The sequence below is a fragment of the Myotis myotis genome, unplaced genomic scaffold (assembly GCF_014108235.1).
Source record: "Myotis myotis isolate mMyoMyo1 unplaced genomic scaffold, mMyoMyo1.p scaffold_m19_p_15, whole genome shotgun sequence".
Classification (NCBI taxonomy): Eukaryota; Metazoa; Chordata; class Mammalia; order Chiroptera; family Vespertilionidae; genus Myotis; species Myotis myotis.
In genome coordinates this window covers 5,556,198-5,562,617 of record NW_023416319.1, presented here as the reverse complement: position 1 = coordinate 5,562,617, position 6,420 = coordinate 5,556,198, and positions in this window count along the sequence as shown.

Genomic DNA, 6,420 nt, shown 5'->3' with positions numbered 1-6,420 from the left:
TTTTTCGTCGTTCTCCAGGCTTTGTCGGTTCGCCATCCCCTGCCGCACGCCGGTGCTGGCTTAGACTTTGACCTGAGTCCATGCCCAAGGGGAGAGAATCGCTGCAGGCGCTCTCTAGGCCCTTCTGGGAACGTTGCTGTTAGTTCTCCGTTTTCCTCCCTCTCTTCCTTTTTCCTTCTCTGCACGTGCTTGTTGAGCAGCCTTCCTTCCAGCCTCTGTGTCGGAGAAAGCGGTCCGCCTCCTGCTCCCGTGGAGCTTACCATCTGGTTATGCCCAGGCTGCTCCCCCAGCAGACTCCGTGGTCTTGGCCCAAAGCTTAGGGGACTTTTCCGAGGCAGCCACTGTCGTAGGCCCCGAGGAGGGGCGTGGGGAGCGTAGAAAATAAGCAAGGAAAACCACCAAGAAAAAGGCGCTACGAAGAAAACAGTAATGCGGTCGTGATGGGAGTGGGGCTATTTTAGAAGGGCTGCCGTTTTCTGAAACTGTTCAGTAACAGTAATAAGAAGACGAAGAATAGTCCCTATTTTCTAGTGTTGTAACGTTCATGTAAGAAAATACACATAAAGACCTTAACCTAGTACCTGGCCCACAGTAATTCCGTCTTAGCTATTTGTTACCAATAATGCCCTTCTTTGAAACATTGTAAAAATGTATAAAAATGTTGCTTGGCACTCAGTAATATATCACGATTTAGTATAAACAGATCGTTCAAGTTATTACCTAACTATCCAGTGCCTCACCCCCAGTGTCTCCCAGAAGATGTGCCAGGTTTGTGGAGTCACTTTCTATAAGCCCAGAATCGGTGAGCCCTGGATTGACAAGCTTGGGCGGCTAAGGTCCGTTTACCGTGCTCACAGCCTCTGATTCCAGAATAGAAGCAGAGCTGAGCCATTTGCAGATCTGTATGCAGCTGTCCTGGCTAGTGGTGCCTGGCTTCTCAGTGGGGTTTTCCCCGAATCCAGAACCTTCCAGAGTGAAGCAGCTAAAGAAAGGCCGTGTGTGAAAGCTCTGATGGAGCTCTGGCCTCCGGCCCCTTGATTGCTGTATTCGTCAGCGGGCCGCAGACTGGGCGGCTTAGCAGCAGCATTTACTTCTCTCAGTTCTGACGGTTGGGAAGTCCAAGATCAAGATGCCTGCAAAGTGGGTTCCCTTGTGAGTCCTGTCTCCTGGCTTGTGGGGCAGCAGCCATCTTGCTGTGTGCTCACATGATCTCTTCTTTATACATGTTTGGAAAGAGAGAGAGAAAGGGGGGAGGTAGGAAGAGAGGGAGAGACAAGGGAAGGGAAGGGGAGGGGAGGGAAGGAGAGAGGGGAGGGAGAGGAGAGGAGCTCCAGGGCTATCTGCTATCTCCTGTCTCTCCTATCTCCTGACTCTTCTGATGAGGAGACTAATCCTTTCAGGGCCCCGCTCTCATGGCCTTACATAACCTTAATTCCTTCGAGTCCCCAACCCCAAATACAGCCACACTGGGGGGTTAGGGTTTCAACGTATGAATTATATCCTTACACAAACATTCAGTCCATAAAATTGCCAATGGTGGAAGAGTGGCCAGAATGGGGAAAGAGCACAGAGGGGAGAAGACATGGAATAGGAAAAAAGTGACGTTGGCCTGTGTAAGAACCATCTAGAATGTTTCCACATAAATTCCATCAAAGTATAATAGTTTTTTTAGTACATATAAATGTGCAAAATAGAGGGGGAATAGAAGCACTCCAAAACCCTACAAACACCGGATTTCACACCAAAGTCCCAGTCCTACTCCAAAATAGGTGTTTTAAATTTTTCTCTATTAATTTGAGAATTCTCAAACGTCTGATTGTTTACCTGCGACATTATTGGATTCCTGTAATAAATGTAAATAGCTCAGACTTTTCTTCTGGCTCAGAACATTATCGTTTTGCCAGTTTTCTGGGGGAACTGTCAGTCATTTGATTTATTTTAATCAATAAATTTACCTTCCCTCCAGCAAATTCCTGCCCTGGAAATCTGCCAAGCCATGCATTTTGTGAATGAAATACTTGTATTTGGTGAGATTTCCATGAAACATAGAATTATTGAATACCTTTTACTAAATCATACTGAATGCGACGCGGCTAGTGAATTTGAACTTGAATTGTGTTGCATCTGGCACTGATTTCAAACATGTAAGTTTCACCTAAATTATCAAACGTATCTTAAAAATCATAAAGCAGTTTTTCTTTGCCAAGAAATATTACAGTTTCTGAATAGTTTGTCCTTATATTTCGTCATTTTTTTCTTAGTGTAGAGATTACAAGTCACACTCATGTTATAAAAGATTAATTGTGGAGGTCTTTTCTGGTGGCTGCTAAATCTCTGATTGATGAAAATTTTCCCAAATATAATGAAATCCCTTAACTATTCCTCAGCTGGAAAAAGTGAATACGACCTTGTTGAATATATAATAAATGTGTTTCTTGCTGAAACTGAGAAAGAGAATAAATGAATTTCCGTCTGTACCAAATGCCTTATTTTCTGCATTGAAGAAAACGTGGTGTAGTGACTTACACAAAAGAACAGAAACAAGGGAGTTCTGAATTTTAGGAATGGTGTGACAACGTCTCTTCTGGATCTGTTTTTTAAATTTGCAAACCGTAGCATCTATAAACAATGTTAGCCTTAGAGGAATATGTTAAACAACTAGCACTGACATCAAAAAGAGTTAACATTCAAGGAAACGACATTCCTATAATATTGATGTTGCCAAAGAAAAGCATTTTTTTAATTGGTTATGTCCAGTGCTAATATCATAAAATCTTATGAAGTAATTACTGCTGTATCCATTTTACATATAAGGAAATTAAGGCTTCTAGAGTTCAAGGGGGAAACTTGCGTAAGGTCACAAGCAGAACCGGACTGTCAACCTCATGCTCCTTCCACTGTCACCCACTGCCCTACTTTTAAGATAAAGTTCCCAGCACAGTACGGTCAATAATGTATGGACGTCAAGACTACCCTGGGATGTATACCCAGTGGGAACTCAGGAAAAGAGCGGCCTGGGGAGCAAAGTGTGCCTTCCCCCTCCAACCCCTCAGTACCTGGCGATGAGCAAATCCTATCAGAGGAACCTCTTCAGTCAGGCCCGCTCTGATACATTGAAATCTACGTTGGTCTCCCTTTTCCTGGTCTTCCACCACAGCCCAGGGCCTGATTCATTTCTCTAAATAAAGGAAGACATGGAAAGCTTTTAACATAGAGCCTGGCACTTACCGACTAATGGTCAATAAATATTAGTTTCCTTATACATAAAAACTAAGGAGTGTGTGTGTGTGTGTGTGTGTGTGTGTGTGTGTGTGTGTGTGTATGTGTTGGGGAAAAGAAATTGAACACGCAGAGCACAGAGGATTTTTGGGGCAGGGAAAATACTCTGCATAGTAACCGTAATGATAGATTCACATCAACATACGTTTTTTCCAACCTCAAAGAGTATACAACACCAAGCAAGAGTGAACCCTAAGGTAAACAATGGACTTCGGGTGATTATGATTGTCAGTGTGGGTGTATAAATTATAACAAATGTACCACTCTGATGAGAGAGAGCCATAATATGTGGAGATAGTAAATGCATGGAAAATCTCTACCATCTCAATTTTGCTGTGAACCTAAAACTGCTCTAAAAGTCTCTTTAAAAATCATAAAAGCAATAATTCATTACATGTGAAAATTATGTGAAACCCAAAATGTAGTATCCATAAATAAAGTTCTATTGGAGCTTACAGAAAAAAACAACTGAGGAGTACATAAATGTTGATAGGTTATCAGATTAATATGTCAATAACGTTGTGGTCCTTAACATTTTACACCGTAAGTACTAAAATTGTGAGGACCATGATGTAAGTACAACTATAGATTGTAAGAATGGAAAAGGAAGCTAGATGGAATTTAGCACAAGCTATTTCCTTTGCCTGGAATAACTTTCTTTTTTATACCTTTGAACTTCGTTTCATCCTTCAAAACCTAGATCAAATCTTACCTCCTGAGTTAAACCTTTTCTGATTCATAAAATTCTTCTCTATGCCTTCATGACAGTTGATGCCGGACCACGGGGCTCTGTTCATTGATTACAAGTTCTTTCTCTGTTCTTCAGATGATGTCATCTTCAAGTTCTCTGACTCTCTTTTTTGCCATATCCACGCTATTGTTGAGGCATGCAGCAAATTTTTTATTTTATGCCATTTTGTTTTTTCAGTTCTATAATTTCTATTGAGTTCTATTTTATAGTTTATGTCTCTTGCCTGAAGTTTCCCATGTTTTCATTATATTTTCCTTTTAATCCTTAAGCATAACTATTTTTAAATCCTTATCTTTGATTCCAACATTGGGGTAATCTCAGGTTTAGTGTCCATTGATTTTTTTTTTCTCTTGAAAAGATTCATGTTTTCCTGTTTCTTTATATGACAAGAAATTTTGGATTTCATCCTGGAAATTGTGAATAATATGTTATAGAAATTCAAGATTCTATTATATTTCTCCAAAGAACATTCACTCCATTTTACAGCAGGCAGTTCATTGGCTGAGCCCAAAGTATCAGCTCTGTCTCCCTGTGGTAGGGAGCAGCTCAAATCTTAAAGTTTAGTTATTTTAGCATTAGCTGGGCTGCTTGGCGTCTATTCTTCACTGTTCACGGGTCATCCAGACATTAGGGCATAGTTTATATGTAGGAGTTTTTTACCCTCATTTTGTATATGAGTAAGAGAGAGAGAGAGAGAGAGAGAGAGAGAGAGAGAGAGAGAGAGAGAGAATATAAGGACAAGGAAAGGAACCAGATCTTCCATATGGCATTCAATAATTCTACAACTAAAATATTCCTAACCACCAAACACTTGGATCTAAGTCGCAGCATTTTATGGTCTCTGGGAACGTTTTTGCCAGAATTTGTCAAAATGAAGATAACCCTGGAGTGAAAGCACAGGAAGCTGTTAGCCAGCTACACTGCTTTGTGACTAAATGACGGGCAGAGATTGCCAGGCAGAGAGCTTTAACGGGGAAGGACGAGGAGGAAGCCACAGGGCATCCAGGAGGAAGGGGCGGGGCCAGGCTGGGAGGAGGGGAGGAGACTCTCTTGAGGGTAGTTGAGGCACAGAAAACCAGCTTCACGGTTTTGTGGTCTTGGTCTTGCTAGAACCAAACCTGCATTTGAAAATCATAAGGTAGATGAGACAATTAGGTGAACACACTGTGTGGCCAGAGTAGATGCTGACATTAAAGTATATTTGGTTTTAATTCACTAAAGGACACATGGTACTTTATGTGAGATTAGATGTTAAGAGCTGTACATCGGGCTCTGCCAAATATTAACTCAGGTTACGTGCAGGTGATAGTTTCAGATTTTAAAGTGATGTATTAAATTGTTCTCTGGGTTGCTGTTCCTCCAATACTATATGACATCCTAACTGCCTGAGTGTGTAATGCCGCGAGTTCCCTGTGGCTAAGAGAGAAGCACAGAGTGGGAAAGGTCTCAGGTTGGGTCTTAGGCATGCCATGTCCACATGGAATACTGAATTAAGTTAATATGTGGGGCCCTAGCTGGTTTGGCTCAGTGGACAGAGTATCAGCCTGTGGACTAAAGGGTCCCGGGTTCAATTCCAGTCAGGGCACATGCCCTGGTTTCAGGCTCGATCCCTACTGGGGGGCCTGCAGGAGGCAGCCAATCAATGATTCTCTCTCATCACTGATGTTTGTATCTCTCCCTTCCTCTCTGAAATCAATAAAAATTAAAAATTTTAAGTTAATATGTGGGTACTTTCTTACTGATAAACTGAAAAACCTCATTGCCAAGAAATTGTTGTGACTTTTATTCAGAGGATGCTATAGTTAAGATGTGTTTTCTCTGAGAATTGAAACTTATTTTTACTTATTCTGTGATACTACAGAAAAAACTGAAATATATACACTGCATTTTTTTTAAAAAGTAGACTATTATAAACTCTCCTGAAGCAAAATATTTGCTTTATGTAAACAGCCTTCTCAAGTAATAAATAATTAAGGGACCTCAAAATAAAATAATGTATGAAGCTCTGAATTTCTACCCAAAAAGGTTTCCAAAGATTTACCTTTGGAAATTATCTGTCTTTAAGGGGAAACACTGAAAACACAACAAAGTCCTAAGTGAGGACTAAAGGGCAAGAATTGAAGAGCTCTTGGTTCCAGGCGTCAGGAAGACTAGGTGCTAATTTTCCCCTCCCAGACCTTTGCTGTTCTCCTCTGTGAAACAGGAATAAGACCTCCTGCTCTGCCTGCTTTCACGGTGACTGTGAAGACCAAGTGCAGAGGCAGCAATGGATGGAAGTGAAGCAGCACCGTGTCAATAGGACACCCGCGCAGAGAAGGGACGGTGGAGTCTGGCACAAGGACCCAGCCTTCAGACTGCGCCTGACACCCTTGCACCTCGCTGTGCTGTTT